Genomic DNA, 22642 nt, shown 5'->3' with positions numbered 1-22642 from the left:
GTAAAAAGATAAACCACTTTGTCAACATTACCTCCACGCTAGACTAATGCTGTTTAGCAGGGTACTACCTAGTCAACAGGGTACGTAAAATAAAGGTAAAACAAACTTACTACAAAAGTGTGCCTACCCTTGTGAAATGAAATCAAACCAGACAAGCACACCCCCCCAGCGTGTAGGTGTAAAAACTCCCCCCCCCCCCCCCCATCAGAGGTGGCACTGCAAGTCATAGCAGGGGGTGTCCAGTGTGCCTGTTACAACCCCAAGTGTCTCGGGGTGTAACTTTTAGGATTCTGGTTAAGGACTCAGGAAGCATGACAAGTTTTAGTCTAAAAAAAGTTTAAATACAAAGACTGGTATGTAGAAAAAGACAAGAGCAGTGCCAAAGATAACAAAAAGCTGGATAATAAAGTGAGGGAAAGTGACCATTCTACCAAAACAAAACTCAGGTCTTCAGCATCCAACACCCCAGCTACCCTTCACCATCTACCCAAACCCATACAACAAGGCACTCACCTATACTACACTAGTCTCTCATACAACCAACTACATCTGCAAAACATACCCCATAAACATAACTAACCCTTTACACAAATTCATAAGTAAACTACAAACAAAAATAAGCAAAAAACAGCACAAAAGAACACAGAGGTTGATAACACATTAGGGAAACTGCAAAATAAAGGATAAACAAAGTACAAAACATCTCCACAAAGCCAAAGCTATACGAAAAAGCACACAAAGCAAAACAAAAACAGAGAACCAAAGCACAATAAATACCCCTACATTCTGAAGACCACCGAGTTAAATACTGAATAAGCCGAGATCAGATTGGTCAAGTTTCATTGATGTCAAAATGGCAAAGATGGATGAATTGATGAACCAATGGGGAGGGAGTATGGAACTTGTCAAAACAAACCACACAGGGTCAAAACACTACCTTTATAGGACCCATCCAACTGGGGCTCATGAGCTGGAAGCTAAGAGGTCACCCTTCACAAGGACTCTTCCTCCACACTGGACACCATCATATATATGTGCATATTCATATTTACACAACTAGTTAAAAAAAAAACACCCAGTGGCAAAATTTAAAACTCTTCATAAACCCAAAGCAGTATTTCAGTTCTGTGCTTTACACCATCAATGCCTAAATATATACTTTAAAACTCACCTAGATTCTCAAAAAACAGTTTAATTATGTGAAAGTAAACCAATACTTGGAACCATAAAACCTCCACTACCTACACCAAATGTACACAGAGTGTAACCTAAATCCCGAGTAGTAAAAAACTGAAACCAAAAACTCATTTAGGGTGTAAAATGTCATGGCACAGCAATGCAGGGAAAAGCAGATCCAGTGCCAGTGTGTATTCAATATAATGAACAGCACCTACAGCCACAATCAACATGCAAGAAACACAAGAACAGATTTGGTACATTTAGTAAGTTTTATTATGATGCCATACAAACAAAAATACATTCAATACAGGAGAACATTGTCTAGCAAAGTACTTACAAATCCACAAAACAGAACACAATCCCCCCCCCCCATGACAAAAGTGCTTTCTGTGCAGGTATGAAAAGAGCAACTCAGCTAAACCAATGCCTCTTTTCCCCAAACGAGTGGATAGCATAACTACTCCTTTTATTCATTTCTACTTTAGGGTCTCAATTCAGTTTTACTCTAAAGCCAATGCAAGATTTATGTACATGTGTGCACCCATGCAAATAAATCATTGCATGACCTTAGACTCTCAAACTCTGCTTTTCAAATGGCCCATAATTTACAAAAATGGTTACCAAGTAACAAAATATACTTTCTCCATTCCCACACCGGAAGTCACTTTGTCTCCTCCTTGCCAGGTGGCTCAGGTGCTAAAGTTACAATCCAAGAGCCAAACAGCAATTACAAGACCAGCATGCAGAGATTCATTTATAGGTTCATGTACCACCTGGACCTCTTTCCACCCTACAAAAGGCCTCCCCCTCATTCTTCACTTGTCATTAGGAACTTGTACAGCATTTTCAATGCTCCTCTGTGGCCGTTGTCTTCTGAAATCAAAAACGGGCCCACGAGTCTTCTGGCAAATCTTCACAGACAGATCTCAGTCCGCTGCATCTGGGCTCCCATCCTGTTAAAAGGTCCTCTCTCAGCAGCAAAGGCCTGGTCAGCCCCCCGGACAGCAGAGAACCTAAAGAAAAAAAAAAAACTAGACAGTCCTCTGCACTAGTCAGAAATAGTCCAGTCTACATTCCCACCCCCAACACCCATTTTGACCTCAATGATCAATGTTCAGTGCTACACAATTCCAGAACAAACCCAACAGAAAACCACCCAGAAATGTGTAAAAGCAAAAACCCACAGTACAGGGCTCCTACCACAGGGGAAAAGTCCATCTCCAATATCTGCATTAAAGCATTTCAACATCTGCACACAAGTTCACAAATTCCATCCCAAAACAGAGTTACCAACTTATCCCTTCCCTCAACCCATTTTTTCTTTGCCTGCTTACCAAGGACATAGATCCATTTGCTTGTCCGCCTAGGTCTTCAGCTTGACACAAAAGACAAGAAATTGAAGCAGTTAATGTAGGTTACAAAACCAAATCTCAATCATTAAAAATGCAAGGGTTTCATATTCTCTTACATTTCTCTGATAACAGTATCTTTCATGTCCATTAAAAGAGCAAAAACCATAAGAAAAGTATCCTAAATGTACTACACAACTCCCATGCCAACAGCTGTCTAACCAATAAACTCACTGGACTTTATATAACAATATGCAGTGCACAAATGTACCTCAAACCAACATACACCCAGAGTATACCCAAAATGCTCCATCACGCCTCCTAGGAGGGGGAAGAAACTCACCCGTCTCGATCCTCTGATGCTGCTTTTAACTTGCACCCCACTCCTCTGGCAGATCTTCACAAACATCCCAGAGCCCTAATTCCATCTTCCAGAGCCAGAATGACAGCCAGTCAAATGCACATGAGTATACAGATAGCTCAACCAAACAGGGAGGAAAAATAAGCCAGAAAAAAAACCACTATGACTCAATGTTTAGCACATTAAAGCATCACATCAAGAGCTCAAAGCTAGGCCTAACCCAAAAGCAGCTTGTCAACCTTCAAAAACACTTCTTACACACAAAGGACAAATTAAAAATGCATAATGTTTTGGACATTAGAGAAACAAGTGAAACTCACCACTGCTCCAGGAACACAATCCTCCTAGATACTTGCTTCACAACTGCTCCAAGATCCATAGGCATCCAGGAAATTTAAGGATAACCTGCAAAACATCTCTTCACTCTCCATTGTTAAAAGCGCAGGACTTCAATACTTGCATCAAATCAAGCCAAATGCATCCTTTTAGCCAGCCACTGAGCTCCCCATCAACAGCATGGTGTCATGTACCCATGTGTTAAAAGACAGTGACTCCTGCAAACTCTCCATCACACAGCAAACAAGTTCAGCAATTCAGGCAGTAACCAAAAAGACAACTATCAGCTTCTTTGTAGTTCTGCTCTTTCAATAGAAGATATCCAAAGAATCTCTGGATTCAGTTCAAAACTCCATCTTAATTGTCACCAACTCGCATACAGTACAAAACAAAGCATTCAAGTACTTCAGATCCCAGGTGCATCCATCTGCAAACATAAGCGACCAGCTCAACTCCTCCCTCAAAATTAAGCTAAAAGCTTCTAGCTTAGATTCTACTGTCCGAAAACCCAGGTAAACAGGGATGACCAAATCCATTTATTGTTGTATTCCATGTAGACAAGACAGTCAAACAAATCCCTCTTTTAAATAAAATTACCCTGGTATTAAGTCAAATTCTCAGTCGTACATCCAATCAGGTAGAGGTTGAAATTCGGGCTCTCTTAACGCAGACCTAGAGATGCACTAATGTGCCTTTTAAAGACCAAATTAAAATTTTGGTTTTACATAAAGAACAATTCAAGGTGCCCCAATACTCTTGAGATCCACAGTAGAACGAGAAAACACTGACCATATTCAGTACCAAAGAACTGCAGCCTGGACTGAAAAGGTTTTCAAGCTTAAACATTCAAAACTGAAACTCCAAAGCAAAAATAACTCAAAACCTAGTGATGGGCCACAACCAATGGATTTAAACCTTCGAGCCACTACATGCATTCTAACTGCAGGGAGATTACAGCCTGTACACATACAGATCAAACCCTTCATAAAACCAAACCTCACATTCCCCAGTGACTAGAAACTCCTCTGAAAACAAAGGTTCAACAACCACTTTCCCCGAGTACACACTTTTACAGCCACATCTCCTGTCTTGACTGCTGTACAGGATACTCAGGGCAAAACTACACACCATTTTGTATATTATACATCAGTACCAAACTTGTACATGGAACAAAAAAAAAACTGTAGCAGTTGCAGTTGTTTAAAAGAAAAACGAGAGTCCTCTAACAAAAGCATTAGTTTTCAAGCAGCCCTTCTTTTTCACAAAGCACAGCACACATCCACTTCCAGACAGGTGGAAACTCATCCCTCCCCTTTCTGCACTAAAACAGACAACCTTACTTTTAATGAAAACATTTTGGTTTTAGGGCAACTTAATCTTACAATGAACCCCAGCTGCAATCCTAGTCTAGAGTGTACCACATCTGCAAGTTACTCAGGTGGAGATTTAGACTTGATCCTCTGCACGTTTTAGAAACATTCAAGACAACATTTCCACAGCCAACTTTGTTCATTCAAGACAAGCCAACAGGATAACCGCTAGTCCAGGGCTCAGGTGCAGTGCCTGTGCCACCACCCATCAACAGAACCTGGCTGACATGACAAGGAGTCTGCTGGTGTGCCAAGTCTCTTATATTGCAGTGATTTACTTCGATACGCACCCATGAAATAAATCTTTCAAAGCCAGAAAGACAGCCAGTGAAGTGAAACAATGAATCACCAAGAAAGACAACTATTACCAAGAAAAATAGACCAACAGTTACATTTTGCACTTTTAGTCTGTTGAACTTAAGGAAGCTTAAATTGGCCACAAAGTCACAAACATGAGCCACATCCAAAATTGAAAAGGCATTTAAACATTTTGTATAAACTTGTTTCCGAATTATAAAAGAGCCAGTAGCTTTACACTAGTTGTCAATTTCAGCTGTGACTCTGGACTCATGTATTCACCAAAACGACTGACAGAATTAGGCGATGCACCTAGACAGGTTTTCTGCCTTCCACATGGACAGAACTGCAGAGTCCGGTAAAACCAGAGGCGAGGACGTATGCATTTTTATTAACGTGTGGTGCAACAACACATCTACCATCACAAAACACTGCTCAGCCACTCTAGAGTTTCAATAATCTGCTGAGGGCATTTACAATTTAATCACCATCTACATTCCCCACCCCAGCTCAAATGACAAGGAAGCACTATAAGTACTATACACTGCTCACATCAGTCTCTCCTCCCCACATACAGTAAACTGTGCAGGCAAGCAAAACTAGCAGTCAGAATGGCAGCCACACAGGGATCACACACAGACATACAGGAAAATGCATTAGTTACTAGCTACATCATCAAGACGTGCTGGAAGTGGAACACTCAAAAGAAGTGAACTTTTTTTAAACCGAAACCATAGAGGTTCACAACCTAATCAAAGCAAGGTATGAAACATTCAAATTAGGCAATAAATCAAAACTCAAGTCAGCCGGGATCAATCTAAAGAAAGGTATTAAACATGCAAAAAACACTTAAACAAATTAGAGGAACACTTCAGCACTCATGACCCAACACACGTGGGACGGTATAGACTACGAAAGAAAGAACATCTGTGCACCTGCCCATGATGCCTCCCTGCACAACAAGCTCAACACTTTTTACACTCGGTTCAAATCCACTCAACAGAACTGCACCCTCCGCGACCGACCAGGTGCTCTCACTGTCTGCAAATGTGGAGGAGATCTCTGCTAAAAGTGAACGTGCACAAGGCCCAATATCATTCCCAGTTCCATGCTCAGAACCTAAACCAATCAACTGCCGAGTTTATTCAGACATTTTCAGCATGTCTTGGGGCCAAGCTGTAGTCCCAACCTGCTTCAAGACAACCACCATCATCCCAATACCAAAGAAAACCACAGTAACATGCCTTAATGACTACCACACGGTGGCACCGACAACCATCATGGTAAAGTGCTTCAAGGGCTAGTCATGGGGCACATTAAGGAAACAATTCTGACACTAGACCTATACCAACAGATCCACAGATGACAGTCTTCATTGCCATACACACTGCCCTATCCCATCTGGATTAAAAAAAAAAAAAGAAAAACATTCACCAACTTCAGCTCCGCTTTTAACATCATTCCAGAAAAAAGAAACTCGGTACACTGGGTCTCAATACCATCCTCTGCAATGGGATTTGGGACTTTGACAGGCAGACCACAGGCTGTCAGGCTTGGAAACCACACAAACTCAGAACACTGGGGTTCCCCAGGGGTGTGTGCCAAGTCCATTGTCCACTTATCTGATTAAGAAAGCACAACAGAGCCTGTATTTCCAAAGACAGTTGAAGAAGGCCAAGATGTCCCCAGAACCTCACCAACTTACACAGATGCACAACAGACAGTACACTAACAGGTTGCATCTGCAGTGTTGCCGACCACAAAGCCCTACAGCAGGTGGTGAAAACTGCCCAGTCCATCTATGACAGACTGTGCTTGAGGAAAGCTCCAAGCAAAGACTCCACACACCCAAGCAAGAAGAGCGTTTGACCTTCTACCAGCCAGAAATTGGTACTGGAGCACTCAGGCCCAGATTACCAAACTCGGTTTTTACCCCCACACTATTAAACTGCCAGCCTCTCACCCATGATCTGAACCCTCACTGTACCTTCTCTTAAAGCTCAAACACACATTGAAATCTACCTCAACCTCACTCCCCATAACTTTAGATCCATAGTTGATGCATGATTTTGCACATTGCTTCTTTTTTGTACTACTTACCATCCGAGGATAGTTATATAGCATTTTACACCATATACCTCTATATGAGTATAAATGACCAACTTGAACATCTCTACACTTTCCCAAATCAAAGAACAGAAACTAAAAAGGACACAACTCACCAATGCCCTGCATGACTACCTTTGCATGTGTTCCTACATCCACAGCTACCCAGCAGATTCAGCAAGGGCAGCTTCAAACCCCTCCTTGCTTTCTGGTGTTCCATCTGCAGGACTTCAATACTCACAGAAAGGAATTGGATCACACTCCTGATGCCTTTCAGACAGCCAAACTGTTCCATGTCTGCATTCAGGTGGGAAGGGACTGGGGAGCACCCATCATGGCATTCCACTCTAAAAACAAAACAAGTCATTCATACCACTCAGCACCACCATGGTCTAGCCTTATTGAGAGAGGCTGTTCTGTAAACAATTGACCAAGATACTGACACTCTTCTCTTGAGACCAGGGGCTGAAAACCATCCCAACTCTGACAGCTGCCTCTCAGTGCACCAACTGTAAGGACAAAACACAAAATGTCCATTTCCCTCCTCCACACAACATTAAAAGCTCTCCTCACACTGACCTGCATCTCTCCTCTACTTACCTTCAACTCACCTTGTTCACTGAGGGAAGCCCAAGTCCACTTCCCAACCAGTAGCACTCCTTGCTCCCCACGGAGACAGATCTGGGAAAACAAAGAAAAATCAGAACCCCCCCCCCATTCAATCATTTTTGACATTGATGCCAAAAAGATCAAACAAGGATAACATCTTAAACAACTATTTGAAAACCTATACTAAAAATGCAAGATGAGTTAGGAGTAAACTAATCAGGCAGTGGGATAAAAAGTTTATTCATCACCAGTATTTACACTTTTCCATTCTGCTGGAATGCGCATGTAGAGTCACAGGTTCTTGCAGAAGTATCACCTTAACTTCAGCTGACAAAATGCAGGCTCCTTGTCCCAGAGCTGGGCAATCTTGTAGGTTGGCATCACACTCACATGAGGTGAGGGACCGATACATCTGCAAACAATGAAACCAATGAAAACAAATCAAGTTCAGTAAGAAGGCAGCCTTCATCTCCCTTTATACTACCGACAGCCAACTTCCAGGGAAGCTCGTGACCCTTTTGAATTACTACATCCGACAGGTGTCGCCAGGTCACTGGAATATGCATGTAGTGTAAAAAATTTATTCATCAGCTTAATCCTTCCTTTAACTGTGACTGATCACAACTGACCCCAACCTCAAAGACTCATCTCACTGACCCAAAGATACAAAACCCAAATTGTTCTTGCTTCTCTTCCAAGATCAGTTAAAATTACAGACTATCAAATACTCAGTTCTCCATGAAATGAACTAAAGACGAGGCTTTCATATTGTCCCACATTCCTCCAACCCAGATATTAGGGTCTTTCAAGTCCATTGTAAGTGCAAAACTAAGTAGGCAAAAGAAAAAGTTGAATCTACCATGTACTACACCATTGCTGCAACTCCTATGCACATGCCAAAGGTTGTCTGCCCAATATACTCTATGTAGCCAAATGAACCAACATCGCCAGAGTACCCAAATGTACCCAATGAAAAATGAAGTACCCCTTGTAACCAGTATTCTCAAGATGAACCATCTCTCTTACTGGGTAGAAAGACTCGCTACACCCACTCACCTGACTAGATCCTCTGATGTTACCATTGGCTTTCAGCCTTTGAACAAGCACCCCATTCCTCCAACAGATCTTGCAAAGATCCCAGAGACCAGCCCCATCTGTACTCCACTCCTGGTGATGAAAGGTCATCCGTCTGGGAGCAAAGGTCTGGTCAACCCTTCCGGCAGCATAAAACCTAGTAGACAGTTTTGGCATGATCCTCTGCACTTGGAAAACCACAAGAACATTTACTCCCAGTTCCAGTTTTGTACTAAACTTGTAAAGTGTTTATGGTGCAGCATCTGTCCAGGATAAAACAGGAAGACACCCTGCAGAGAGCCAAGAGAAAACCCCCCAGCCAAGGGCTCTTGCCACAGGGGAGGGATCCAGTGCGGTTCCTCCCCTGTGAGGAGAGCAGTTCCTGTGGCAACACCCATCACGAGTACCTGGTCGTAACCAGCAAGGAGTCTACAGTAGAGGAGGCTGTTGGTGTGCCACAACATTGTACTACTGTGCATCTAAACTGATTTATTTACATGTGTGCACCCATGAAATAAATCAGATGCAAAACAGTAATTGTCTTACAAAGCCAGAATGGACAGCCAGTCAAGTGCACATTAGTATAGAAATGCCCCCACCAAGCAGGGAGGAAAAATTACCCAGAAAAAAGCTTCACCTCTAGAAACGTAGTGTAAGTATTCAGCATGTTAAAGTCTGACATTATCCACCAGAATTGGTCCAAAAACTAAACACTAAATGGTTATATAGCATCAAGTTTGCTATGGATAAGGTTAGACGGGAAAGTGAAACTCACCTCTGCTCCAGGGACATGTCCTCTATTACACCACCCTTGCACCTGCTCCAAGATCCATGTGCATCCAGGAATTTCAAGGACTGCTTGCAGCACCTCTTCACTTTCTACTGTTCAAACCACAGACTTCATTACTTACCAATGGGCATCAACCGGTCACACAGCTGGTATCCAGTGAGCTTCCTCTGAGCAGGGTTCTCCAAGCCTGTCACTGCACTGTGCATTCAGCTGGCCAGGAACTGCGGAGCACTGATTGAACTATAATCAAATGCACAGATCTGCATCACTGCTGACCCATCTCAGGAAAAACAGCTAAACTTCCACCTCCTCTACTTACCTTCAAACCCACCTATACCTAGGCCTCAAGAGTGCACCGATTAGAGTGAGAGCAAATAACATATCCACACTGAAGATGAGGGTTACGGCCCAAGAACATCAGCCAGTAGGATGATTGGTTTACCCACCACTCTTTCCACCTTATTCAGAGGCTCGGGACTTTCTGTAGATGAGAACTTGAAGCAGGTGGATCACCTCACCTTACTCAGGACCAAGCTAGCCTCCTCTCTTCTGAGGTGGACCATCATGGATCTTGTTGCAATACCCCAGGCCAGTTCTCACGCTGGACTTAGATGCTGTTGCCTCACTTGAGATTAGCCTGGATACTGACTGAAACCAGAAATGAAAACTATTCAAATCTGTCAAAAGACAAAAGGTAGGAAATTTGAGAACCAAAACTAAAAACCTTTAGCTTAACCAACTGACCAAGATACGTTACCAAACCTATTTACAGTAGTTCATGTAGACATATTGCACATTCAAGCACAACCCATCCTTAAAATTCAACCACCACTACCAAAAAACAAAATTGATTATGCATACAAAGTTGCATATCCAAATAAAATAGTACTTGAAATTCAGTCTTTTTAAAGAGACCCTAAAAGTGTATACCTAGTGCAGCAGAACCTTTGCCTTAAGCTTCGTTTGAGCCAAGCCGCTTCTGGTTTTGCAAAAAAAAATCCAAAACACCAAGGATCCACAGCAGTATGAAATCATAACACTCTCCATCTTCAGTACCAAACAGCTACAGCCTTAACGGAGGTGAGAAGGCTTTAGAGCTTAAACACTTTAAACTGAAACAAAAGCACGCAGTACTCGAAACTGATTGATAGGGCACCAAGTGGACTGAAGTCTTCGAGCTGCATTATGCACTCGACTATCATGGAGATAACACTTTGAACACATACCGATGAACCCATGGTCAAACTAAGACTCGCGTTCCCCAATGACTAGAAGCACCTTTAAAAAGGCTTTCTGAAAGATCAACAGAACCACTTAACCAAGCTTCACAGCCAGTTTTACACCAATAACAGTTTGTGCTCATTGGTAAAAGTACACATCCAGTATAAGAAAGTCCTCAGACAGTCTTCATGCAGCTCTCTCCCTCACAAGGCACAGTACACAACCACTTCCAAATCAGCTGGAAACTCACTCCTTTGTGCACTAAACCTCTGACAGGATTGATTGTGGTGGACATTCACAGAACAGTCTCAGTGGGTAATCAGGAAGACACCATACTCAGCTTAGTTCCCCCTTTAGTTTACTCAATTCACTTTAAAATTTCCAATGTAAGATTTAGATACATGTGTGCACCCATGAAATAAATCTTACATACTGAATTCTCTAATTTTCCAGTCATACCATAAACAATTTTGCCAAATCCTCCCCAGTGCTTGCACAACACTTTCAGTATTTGACTTCCATCCCCTGATTAACCAGTACTTATGCTACAATGACACTTTACCATTAAGGCTAAAAAACCAACAAAGCACCCCAGCAGCTGCAGGCTACATAATCAGAGTCTCCTCTTACCTGGACCAAAGTCAACTTTGGCTCAACCAGCCAGGTGGCTCAGGTGCTCCTGGGAACAGCCATCAAAAGGCTGGTGTGCAGAGCAGCAGTCGGAAAAGAAAGCCTCTCCTACTTTTGAAGGTGGTTCAAGCCCACAGCTGCCGCACACAACCTCTGCAGTGTCTACTCTTGAGTGGTAAGGAACTTGCCGATCTGACTGGGTCTCCCGACATGGTATTTCACTGTTTGAACCCATCTCCAAGGAGTCTCAAGAGGAGGAGGCTGCTGGTGCTACAATTGCTTAAGCAAGAAACATCACCAAAACAAACGCCTACCGTAAAAAAGCCTACAGTTCAACAGGAAGCTAAAACTTGCCCAGTGAATCCCAAAACTAAGCCTAGTATAAAACTGAAAAAGGCATTGCATTTGGAATTTGCTAGAAAAGACACTTTTAATCAAACACTATAGTTTGATATTTCCATTGTCTTTGATTTGGGAAAGGGTAGAGAACCACAGTCCCAAGATGCAAAGTGCCAAAACTCAATGAGTGGACAATGGTCTCCACAACCTCCCCACGTGTTCAATATTCACAGAACATTCCCGATATCCATTCAGACGGCCAATACTGTTCGATGGATTCTCATCTCCAAGCAAGATGTCCATCAGCACTGTTTGCATTCAGGTGGGCAGGGACTGGGGAGCGCCAATCAGAGCATTCCACTCTAAATAAAAAAACATTCTAGAGTCACTCGTACCCCTCAGCACCACTGTGGTCTAGCCACATTGAGAGGCTGTTCTGTGAACAAATAACCAGGATACCACTCTTCTCTTGAGACCAGGAGCTAGAAACCTCAATAACATCCTTTCTCCAGTGACCATCCTCATCTTCAACCACTGTAAAAGAAGCAAGACTAACCACTCCCATCCTCCACCCAGAGGGGACCAGAATGTGCTGTGCAGACTGCTCCCAACTTTAAAAGCTCTCCTCACACTGACCTGAATCTCCCCTTTTCTTACCTTCAGCTCACATTGTTCACTCAGCACAGCCCAAGTTCACCAGCAGTAATGCTCCCTACTCCCTAGTCTGACAGCTGTCACCTGCTCATTGGAATACAGTGTAAAAAGTATTTAATCACTACACAGATCCTTAAATTCCTGGTGGAGCCATCTCAAATGCATACACTTCAACATAACCCCAACCTTAAATACTGGTCTCTCCCTGACCCAAACAATTGTTCTGGCTTGCTTACTCCAGAAATTCTTGTATCAAAACACTGGCTTGAATACTGAAGATGACAACTAACAGACTGCAAGTTAAAATTGGTTTCAAAATCAAAGACTCAGTTCTCCATGCAGTAAACTAAAGATAAGGCATAGCTTTCAGATTGTCCTGCATCTCTAACCTGATAACCGTCTTTCAAGTCCAAAAAAATAGCCAAGAGTAACAGCAGTTTACACACTATGCTACATGTCCCATGCACATGCCAAAAGTCAGCTGCCCAATATACACCATACAACAGTCTACACAATTGTACGTGAACCCAGAGTATCCGGGTGTATGTACTGCACCCAATGAAAACTTTACCCATGTAGCTAGTGTACACATTGTAGTACAACCTGGATCGTCTGATGTCAATGACATTCAGACTTGGAACAAGCTCCCTACTCCTCCAGTAGACCTTCACAGAAAGAGACCGGCCCCATCTGCGCTCCACTCCTGGAGATGAAAGGTCCTCCCTCAGGAGCACAAGCCTTCTCATCCCTACTGGCAGCAGAAAGCCTGAAATGGAGAGAAGGATTTAACCCAAGTCCTCTACCTTTCTTAGAAACAGTCAACCCTGCATTTTCACTACCAACAAAGTCCAAGTCAAACCAACAGGACAACACCCTGCAGAGAGCAAAGAAAACCCCCCAGTCCACTGTCGTGCCACAGGGGAGCAAGTGCAGTTCCTGTGCAAACACCCATCAAGAGAACCTGGCTGACACACTGTCTCCTAAGAGCTGTAACCAGCCAGGAGTCCGATTCATCAGGTCACAATTGAACTAAAGTATATCCAAAGCGATTCATTTACATGTGTGCACCCATGAAATAAATCACCTACAAAAGCACTAATTTAGTCTTTGAGAGCCAGAATGACAGCCAGTCAAGTACACGTCAGTGCCTCACCCAATCAAGGAGCAAACCCAAAAGACAGACTAGACAAATCAAAGTTACACCTAATTTCTAAATGGATAGCATGTTAGCAATGAGGTCCAAGAGTTTAACACTAAGCCTACAACAAGTACCTTTTCCTCCATTATAACATTTTTGCAAATGACATGCACACCGATACCAAATGGTTAGAGAGATTTAAAGTTTGGTTTGGATTAGGTTAGACAGGAGAAGAGTTGGTACAGTGTCCTCCTAGACAATAACTGCAACTGCTCCAAGATGCATGCATCCAGGAAATTTAAGGACAGCTTGCAGCACGTCTTAGCTCTCCCATTTAAAGTGCAGAACTTCAATACTCACAGTAAGGCATCAACAGGTCACGCAGCTGGCATCCTTTCGGCCAGTCCATGAGCTTCCTCAAACAGGATTCTCTGGGCCCGTCACTCCACACTCTGCATACAGCTGGCCAGGGACTGAGAAGCAAATCACTGCTGACCAAATGCACAAAGTTTGACTTGCACCTCCCCTCTACTTGCCTTCAAACTCACTATTACCTTGGCCACATGGGTGCACTGTTTGGGTTAGGCTCAATCAGATCAGCATTGAAGTTGCAGGTTATAGGTTAGGGTCAGGAATTTCAGGTAGTGGGATGACTGGTTTACAGTCTACAGTATGCAGAGTCCTGACAATTTCAGCTGATGGGGGGGAAAAAAAGTGAGCAGATGCATCACCTCAGCTTTATCCATCCAATTCGTTACCTCTTCTTAGACCTGGAGCACATGCAGTGATCAATAGCCACTCCTACAAACTGACCTTGGTAGCTCTGTGATGGACAGTCATGCAATTACTGAACTCACCTTTCAGCTATAGTTCCTCCATTGACACAGCAGACTTCCAGGGAAGATCTTGTTGTAATACGCCATGGTTGTCACCAGCAAAGTTTAATTTACAAAGTTCAGTGCATCCATCTCAAAACAAATTGACTCAAGTCCACCTTGAACCTTGACTGATCAGAGCCTATTCTTAAAACATTGGCCTCTTACTGGCCCGAATAAAGGAAACCCAAATTCCTTGCACTGTTCATCCAAGATACAGATGCTCTTGCTACAAGCAGATGACAGGATACTGACTGAAACAGGTTAAAACATGTATCAAAAGCAAGAACATTTGTAAAACAAAGCCAACATTCTCTAGCTTCGCTTATTCCATTCCCCTATAACCCAGAAAGAAGCTGTTGACAATTCCATTTACAGTGCTTTTTCATGTGATTGAATATACATCTAAAGTACATTTAAAAAAAAAAAGTCTCATTAAAACACTAAATGTCATCCACTACATTTACTGCAGAACCAGCTATTTTTCCTATAGACCACTGTAAAAGGATTAAAGGCTTCCGTCAGACCAGGAAGATTACAGCTTGTATAAAATCCAAATCAAACCACTTATAAAACTAAACTCCACATTGCAAAGTGACTAGACACGCCTACAAATGTGTTCTAAAAGATCGAGATCCACAGTAGTAAGAAAGACCAAAGCACTAATCATGTTCAGCACCAAACAGTTGCAGCCCAGACTGAAAAGGTTTTAGAGCTTAAACATTCAGAATACTTGCAACTCAAAAGCACAAATACCACTCAACCTAGTGATAGGCCACAACCAATGAAACCTTTCAGCCACTCCATGCATTCTATGAACAGAGAGATTACAGCCTGTACACATACAGATCAAACCCTTCATAAAAGCAAGTCTCACGTCCACAATGACTAGAAACACCTCTGAAAATTCAACAACCACTTACCCAAGTTAACACCTTTACCACCACAGCTCCTGTATATTGACTGTTGTACAGGATACTAATAAACTGAATGAAACAAAACCACAAAACTCCAAACCTATTAATATACCACTGTAAAAGGATTAACAGATCACTAAAACAAAACACTTGATTTTCATCTAATAAAAGCTCAGGGCTGCAGTAAATGTGATTACACTGGCTTACAAACAAACCTAGAAATATTTAGATTAAAAACTCAAAAGAAGCCAGTACACTTACCTACCACAGTACTACCAACATTTTAAAAGTCAAAAACTACCACAAATCACAGGAGCTCCTTCATCTGCTGCAGCTGGGAACACACTGGCTCCAGGGATGCCTTATAAAACTCCTCAGGGAGATCAACAGGAGCCAATCCCAACTTGTGATCAGGTCCCACCTCCACACCCCCACTGTTTCCAATTCAACACAACTGCTTCCAATGACTAAACAAGCATTTACCACTTCATCTGTTAATCAGAAGACATTACAATCAGCCATAGAGAACTATCCCACCACTACTTATCCATTAGGTATCAATTGGTTATCTCAAACAAAAGAAAGTAACTTTTTAAAAAGGGTGGAGGAACAAATAACCATGTGTTCAGTTTGGGAAGACTAGAGAAAGGTATGATATCTGAAACATACTTGAAGTAAAACAGAAATATTAACCAGTACAGACAATGATTCATTTGCATATACAACTTAAATACAAAAGCACTTTCTGGTCACAAGAATTTGCATGGAAACTGGTGAGCAAGAGACTTTAAGATAGAGGTCTTATGTCTGAAAACGTCCTTATTTGGAGGGAGCACAGTACACTTGATCCAAAACAGTTTTAAAATGATAAAATGCATATATAACCAAGAGATTCAAGCCTGAGGTATCCATTCACCTTGAGAGCTCCCATCTCCTACCACTATATGGGTACAGAGCAACATACAGGTTCTGCTAACAGACTCCATCACAGATAAGTACAACAGACTACTGCATGTTGTCACACTCTCAAAAGTAAAAGTAGCCAAGAGAAAAAATGTTGAGTTTCTTGATGTACCGCACAGAATGTTCCAACTCCCATGGACATGCCAAGAATTACTTGTTGTTTGTGAAAAGAAAAAGGGAAAATTCATCTCCCACAGCAGTGTAATACAACTTGAAGCCAAGCTAGAACACTCATTTTAACAAATATGTATCCAATTACCATATGCACCAGAATGAACCCAAATGTATCAGACTCAAATATACAATGTAACAGATTAATCAAAATGTACCCACAGTACTCAATTGAACATAGTATGCACCAATGTACTTGAAAGTAACCAAATAAACCCTTATGTATGAAGTCTCTCCTCCTGGATGGAAACTCATCTCATCCTCTCACCTGACTGTCTTCACCCCCAAATATGACTTCCAGTCTTGAAACAAGTACCCCACACCTCCAGCAGATCTTCACAGAAAGATGCCAGGTACCAGCTCCACCTGTGCTACATGCCTGGTGATGAAAGGTCTTCCTTCTGGACCCAAGCCCTGGTCAACCCTTCTGACAGCAGAGAGCCTGAAATGGAGAAAAGATTCAGACCATTCTCTGCACTTGTTAGAAACAATAAGGAAGCTCGACCCCAGATCCAGGTTTGTAATGAGCTTCCAAAATATTCAATGTAGCACCAAACCAGGACAAACCCAACAAGGAAACAGTGTAGAGAGCAGAGAAAAACCCCAGTCCAGGTCTCTTTCCACAGGGAAAGGATCCAGTGCAGTTCCTCTCCTATAAAGAGAGCAGTTCCTGTGCTTACACCCATCAAGAGATGTCTGCAGTGGAGGAGGCTGCTGGTAAGCAGGGTCACTGTTGTACTGCAGTGTATCAAAAGCAATTTACTTACATGTGTGCACCCATGAAATAAATCGCATACAATGCAGTAATTCAGTCTTTGAGTCAGAATGACAGCCAGTCAAGTGCATGACAGTGTGGGAGAGCTCCAACCAAGCAGGGAACAAACCCAGGAAGAAAGCCAAAAAGGTTTAACACATTAAAAACCATGACATTTGCAGACAAAGATATCCAAGAGCTTAACTTGGACTATGCCAAAAGGGACTTTTCATCCTTCAGAAGAAAGGATAACGCATATACAAAATTAAGGGGTCACAGATCTGGAGTAGGTTAAGGAAAAATTGAAGGGGGGGGGGGGGGGTTGGGGAGTGAAACCCACATCAGCTCCAGGGACAGTGGACACTACCCTTCCACCTGCTCCAACATCCATGGGCATCCAGGAAGCCTAAGGACAGCTTGCAACACCTCTTCACTTTCCCCACTGTTCAAAGCACAGGACTTCCATACTCACAAATGGACAACAAGTCACAAAGCTGGTATCCTTTTAGTCAGCCAGTGAGCTCCCTCTGAACAGGATTCACCAACCTTGTTTCTTCACACTGTAGAAACATCTTGCCAGGGATTGGGGAACACCAATCATTGTATTAAAACCAATTAAACAATCAGCACCAGTGTTGACCAACCTCACAGAGATCTTGACCTGCACCTCCCTTCTACTTACCTTCAAACTCCCCTTTACCTTGGCCACAAGAGTGCACTTGAGTTAAGAGCAATAATTGGATCAGCATTGAAGATGCTGGGCTGGGCTGATTGGATTACTGACCAGCGTTTCCTGCAAACTGCCCATCACAGAGCAGCCAAGGTCAGAGATTCAGACAATAGCTGAAATAGGCACGGCCTTCTGCTTCCTCAACATTCTTCCTTTAACACAGCAGACATCCAGGGAAATTGGATCCTTTTGCAATATCCATTAATGGTTGTCAGCGGCTCACTGGAATTAACATGCAGAACCAAACAAAAACAATGAATCCAAAAAGTCCAGTTTCAAATTCAGTGCATCCATCTCAAAACATACAGATGGATTCAACTCCACCCCAGTCCTGATGGATCACTGATCCTAACCTTCACTGCTGGCTCCTTACTGGTTGAAAAAGGAAAAAACAACAAATCCTTACCCTGCTCACCCAGAAAATAGATACCCTTGCTTCTCTTCCTTGACATTAGCTTGCAAGCTTCTGAGGCAAGAGACTAGAATTCTTCACCTTAGCTTCCCCCTCCCCACAAATACTCAGATCTTCAAGTCAGTTTACAGAAGTTTAACATTCCTAAAGCAATGGGAAAAAAAAATACTCAATTCCATTGACTCCCTCCCCCCCCCCCCCAATGTGGGCATAGGGTATATAAGCACAATGTACACCTAAATAAAAAGTACCAGCACATCTACAGAAAACCAGTACCAAGCTTACAGTACAAAGAAATTTGGCAAAGTTGTATACCCCATCAAATAGTGGTGGACAATGCTTTTTTTTTTTAAAAAAAAAAGCAAGCATCAACACACCCCAAGAGGTGCGGTAAGTTTTGTATAAAAATGCCCCGCTCCCTCCAAAAAAAAAAAAAAAAAAAAAGTCCCACAGCAGTACAAGACCAAACACACTAACCATCTTCAGTACCAACAGCAGCAGCCTTGATTGGAGCTCCATAAGAGGGGAAAGGTTTGAGCTTTATCACTTCAAATTGATTTCAGGCTTCCAGCCACAGCATGCTCTCTACCATTAGGGAGATTACAGCTTGTACATATACAGAACAAGCCATTGGTAAAGCTAAGCTTCACATTCCCTAATCAAGGGAATCAAATGTTCTAAAAGGTGTAAAAATAGGAATAGTTTACTACCATAGTATCCTGTATGGTCACAGGTCAATACGCAGGAGCCAAGGGAAAAATGTGCTCCTGTTTAAACTGGCTTACTACTTCCTAGGTTTCCATACTGCTCTCTCCCTTCTCACAAGAGAATACATACCACTTCCACTCCCTCCGCTTTCTGTACTTAACCTCGCAACATTGCTTTTAGTGTAGGAAATTGGAAACAGAGCCTCACTGGGCTAAATCATGAAGTCCACCTTACACTAAATGGAGCATAGGTTTTTGCATTTTTAACTTTAATTCAGTTCAAAATTTCAGTCAATGTAAGATTTAGTTACACGTGTGCACCCATGAAATAAATCTTACATACTGCCAAGTCTCTATTTTCCTGTGGTACCATAAGCAAAATAATTTATGGAAATCATTCAGTATTGATTTACCACTTTATCCTTTAAGCTAGAAAACCAATGAAGCCCAGCAGCTACAACTAAACAAAGGCTTTAAAAATCAGGGTCCCCTCCTGCCTGTAGGCAACAGTCAGCTATGGCTCAACCAGCAAGGTGGCTCAAGTGCTCCTAGAAATAGCCATGTCAAGGCTGGTGTGCAGAGTGGCAGTCTGAACAGAAAGCCACTCCTACCTTTGAAAGAGGCTCAAGTAATGTCAAGCCCAGAGCTGCCCCAACACAATCTCCCCTAGTCTGTACTCCTGGGTGGCAGAAAACTCAATGAGCAGCTCTGACTGGGTACCCCAACACTCCTGTTGGGAGTTTAGAAACACTTAACTCCTCCAGCAGATCTTGACAGAAGAGAAAGCACCCAGTCTATAGTTTGCCACATCTGCACATTCAAGGCAAATAAAGGTCATCCCTTTGGGAGCAAAGGCCTGGTCAACCCTTCCGACAGCAGAACCTGAAGTGGAGATTTAGATATGATCCTCTGCACTTGGAAACTGTAAGAATTTTTACTCTCGGTTCCATACTATACATAATCAGTATATAGTGCAGCGCACAGAAGTTGAGGGGAAAAAAAAACCTACACCTCAAATTAAACATGATAGAAAATCAACAGAAGGCTTCCAAAACTAACAGTAGGCCAATTCTTAAGGGAAAAAGGAATCACTTCATTAATACTCACATACTGGTTTTAAAAAGCCACATGTACACAGAAAATTAATCTTTAACCTACTCTACATAAACAGGATAAAAGAGTAAAACTCACCTCCTTCTAGACACTACCTTTGCAACTGCTTAAGATTTATGGGCATCCATAATATTCAAGGACTGCTTGCAGCACATCTTCACCTTCCACTGTTAAAACCACAAGACTTCAATACTTACAGGTGGGCATCAACAGGTCACACAGTCAGTATCCTTTTAGCCAGCCAGTGAGCTTCCTCTGAACAATTCTCCAAGCCCTCACTCCACACTGTGCATTCAGATAGCCAGGGAATGAGAAGCTCTGAGCATTGCAGTGTAGTTTAATTCACAGAAACAATCAGAACCACTGCTGACCAGCCTTATAAAAAGCCATTCTGTGCAAGAAGCCTAAGGTTTACATACACTGTTCCAACAAAATCTCAGCTGGAAACTCCACCAGCATCCTCTCTCAAGTGAATGTGCTCATTGTCGCCATCTGCCTTTTAGAATGGCACCTGAAAGAGACAAGGGTAGCAAAACAGTGATGACCACTCCACTCCCACATTAAGAGGACCAGAGCAAGTGCCATGCAAACTTCTCCCAGCCTTAAAAGCTCACCATGTTCACTGAGGGAAGCCTCAAGACCACAAGCAGCAGCAGCACAGTTTTCTACAGTCCAGCAGAGACTGGAACACAAGCATGTTGAACAGAGTAGGGTCTTCACTGATGTTTCAGTGAAAGTGCCAAGTCAGGATATAAAGCCTCTTTCTTATTGCTGGTATGAGCTCTAGAGAAGAGATTATAGTATTTACCAACAAGAGTTTCATACACTAAAATCAGACAAATGTTGGGAAAACTAAGAGTATGTCTAAACCAAAAGCAGATAGGGACTTCCCCCCCATACTCTCAAGCATTTACATTTCATGAAGTTCTTAAAAACACATCTATGAAAAGCATTACAATTCTACAACTCTTGATTAAAAAAAGCATAGCAAAATCACTTACCTTATACAGTAATAACACTAAAAACTAATAACCACCACTCTAATAACATAAAGCTTCTCTTTTACCTACTATAGTAAGAGACAAAGAGAGCCCAGACACCAACCCTCCTGGACTGCCTTGTTATAAGCCTCATGATGACCTCACGGCTGTAGCTAATTCACCAGGGGCCAATCCCAACGGCTCCTCAAAGGGCCACTACCAAACCCCCACCGCTTCTAATACAATACACACCTGCTTCCAACGACCAAACAAGCATTAGCCAGCTAACCTATTGATCTCTTCATCCCAAAGCCAAATTAATTTCCAAATTACTACCAAGAACACTCGTTAAATAGCACCCTGCTCCTGTTATTCAATTAGTTGCAGTTTCTTAGTGATTAAACCACCTTTTTTAGCCCTGCAATTCCATTCATAAATAGTAAAAGGTGACTTGAAGCCAAACTGCAAATTATTCAAGATCCTTAAAGTGTCCTTAACATAATTCAAAATGTTCAAAGTGTATATATATATATCCATACTGTATGTCACATATATAAACACAACACAGTTTATTGTGTAACCAAACATAACTGCAACCTTGTCATTAACTTTTATTCGGTCAAAACAATCATTAATCACAAGAAAAAAAATACAAAATCACAAAAAATGACACTCCTACACTCCTGAAAAAATAAAAACAGTTAATTTATATGACAAATGAACATGGTGGAAGTACAATAAGTAATGGTTGGGCTCTTAAATGTCACATTTATATCTGCAGATGCCTAGAAACTCATCTCTCCTACATATGTGTGTGTTTACAAGGCTGTTTTTTATTCAAGACAGTTTATTTCTTATATACACAAGTGCAATTAAATCCTTATTCACATGTATGGTCCTATAAAAAGACATTAAGGAACACCCCTTTTAACTGTGGGTTAAACCTGTTTCACAGCCACTACGACTGTCACCTGTGGATGCTTTACCATTCTCTGTTTTTGCTACATTCCATGGGGGAGGTGCCAGCCTGGCTCAGGGTATAAAACAGAGGACTCCCTTTGCTCCTGTTTCCATTCAGTGGTTCAGAACAGGGGTAAGTACAGGCTGCTCTGGGGGGTAGAATATGTTCTTGAGATTTGCTTTAAGTTTACAGGGCTAAACCAGTTGGCTTTTCACTCTCTGGGGTTAAAGGGGACGACCACTCCTGGACTGGAGCAGCAACTGTTTGTATTGTTGCTAAATATTGATTTAAATGAGTTTTTACAAGGGTGTTTCATCAAACCCTTGATTATGACCATTTAGTTTGCATTCGTATAATAGTATAATTATATTTCATAGGTAAAATATAACTAGTTTACTTTTCTTGATTACCTGGTAGAAAGCAGCTAAGCTGCATGAAGCCATTTATGGTGGACTAATTGATATTGTAGGTGGGTACCTGCATCAGCATGCGCAGTCTGCAAAGGAACAAGTAATAGGCATATTCCATGCTGAAAAGAGAAGAAAAAAACACATTTCAGCTGTATTACTGTAGTTGACTGTGAGTGGGGGCTCTTGGATTAGTTCA

At 42.1% G+C, this 22642-nt stretch overlaps 1 protein-coding gene and 2 long non-coding RNA genes across 4 annotated transcripts in view; all 3 read right to left on the bottom strand.

Annotated features, from left to right (window-relative positions):
- Positions 1-1440: 1440 nt before the first annotated feature.
- Positions 1441-2941, bottom strand: LOC148642305 (uncharacterized). The gene is made up of 3 exons (XR_015929620.1): positions 2872-2941; positions 2514-2554; positions 1441-2192 (listed from the first exon to the last, which is right to left on the bottom strand). It is a non-coding gene; the product is annotated as an uncharacterized LOC148642305 (long non-coding RNA).
- A 4-nt stretch (positions 2942-2945) lies between these two features.
- On the bottom strand, positions 2946-14038 carry LOC148642304 (uncharacterized). The gene is made up of 5 exons (XR_015929621.1): positions 8664-14038; positions 7866-8019; positions 7599-7679; positions 7442-7507; positions 2946-7345 (listed from the first exon to the last, which is right to left on the bottom strand). It is a non-coding gene; the product is annotated as an uncharacterized LOC148642304 (long non-coding RNA).
- A 2845-nt stretch (positions 14039-16883) lies between these two features.
- The window catches only part of LOC148642291 (uncharacterized), a 151748-nt gene continuing 145989 nt past the window's right edge, over positions 16884-22642 (bottom strand). Inside the window, exons 4-6 of one of the 2 annotated variants that reach the window (XR_015929615.1) lie at positions 22514-22565; positions 20710-20878; positions 16884-20606 (exon numbers count right to left, since the gene is read on the bottom strand). The gene's annotated coding sequence lies outside the window, so the exon portion shown is untranslated. The remainder of the gene's footprint in view (positions 20607-20709; positions 20879-22513; positions 22566-22642) is intronic. The other variant, XR_015929617.1, reaches the window with a different exon arrangement.

Source organism: Lepisosteus platostomus, chromosome 23 (assembly GCF_059453375.1).
Source record: "Lepisosteus platostomus isolate fLepPlt1 chromosome 23, fLepPlt1.hap1, whole genome shotgun sequence".
Lineage (NCBI taxonomy): Eukaryota > Metazoa > Chordata > Actinopteri > Semionotiformes > Lepisosteidae > Lepisosteus > Lepisosteus platostomus.
This window is presented reverse-complemented; position numbering and strand designations above follow the sequence as displayed.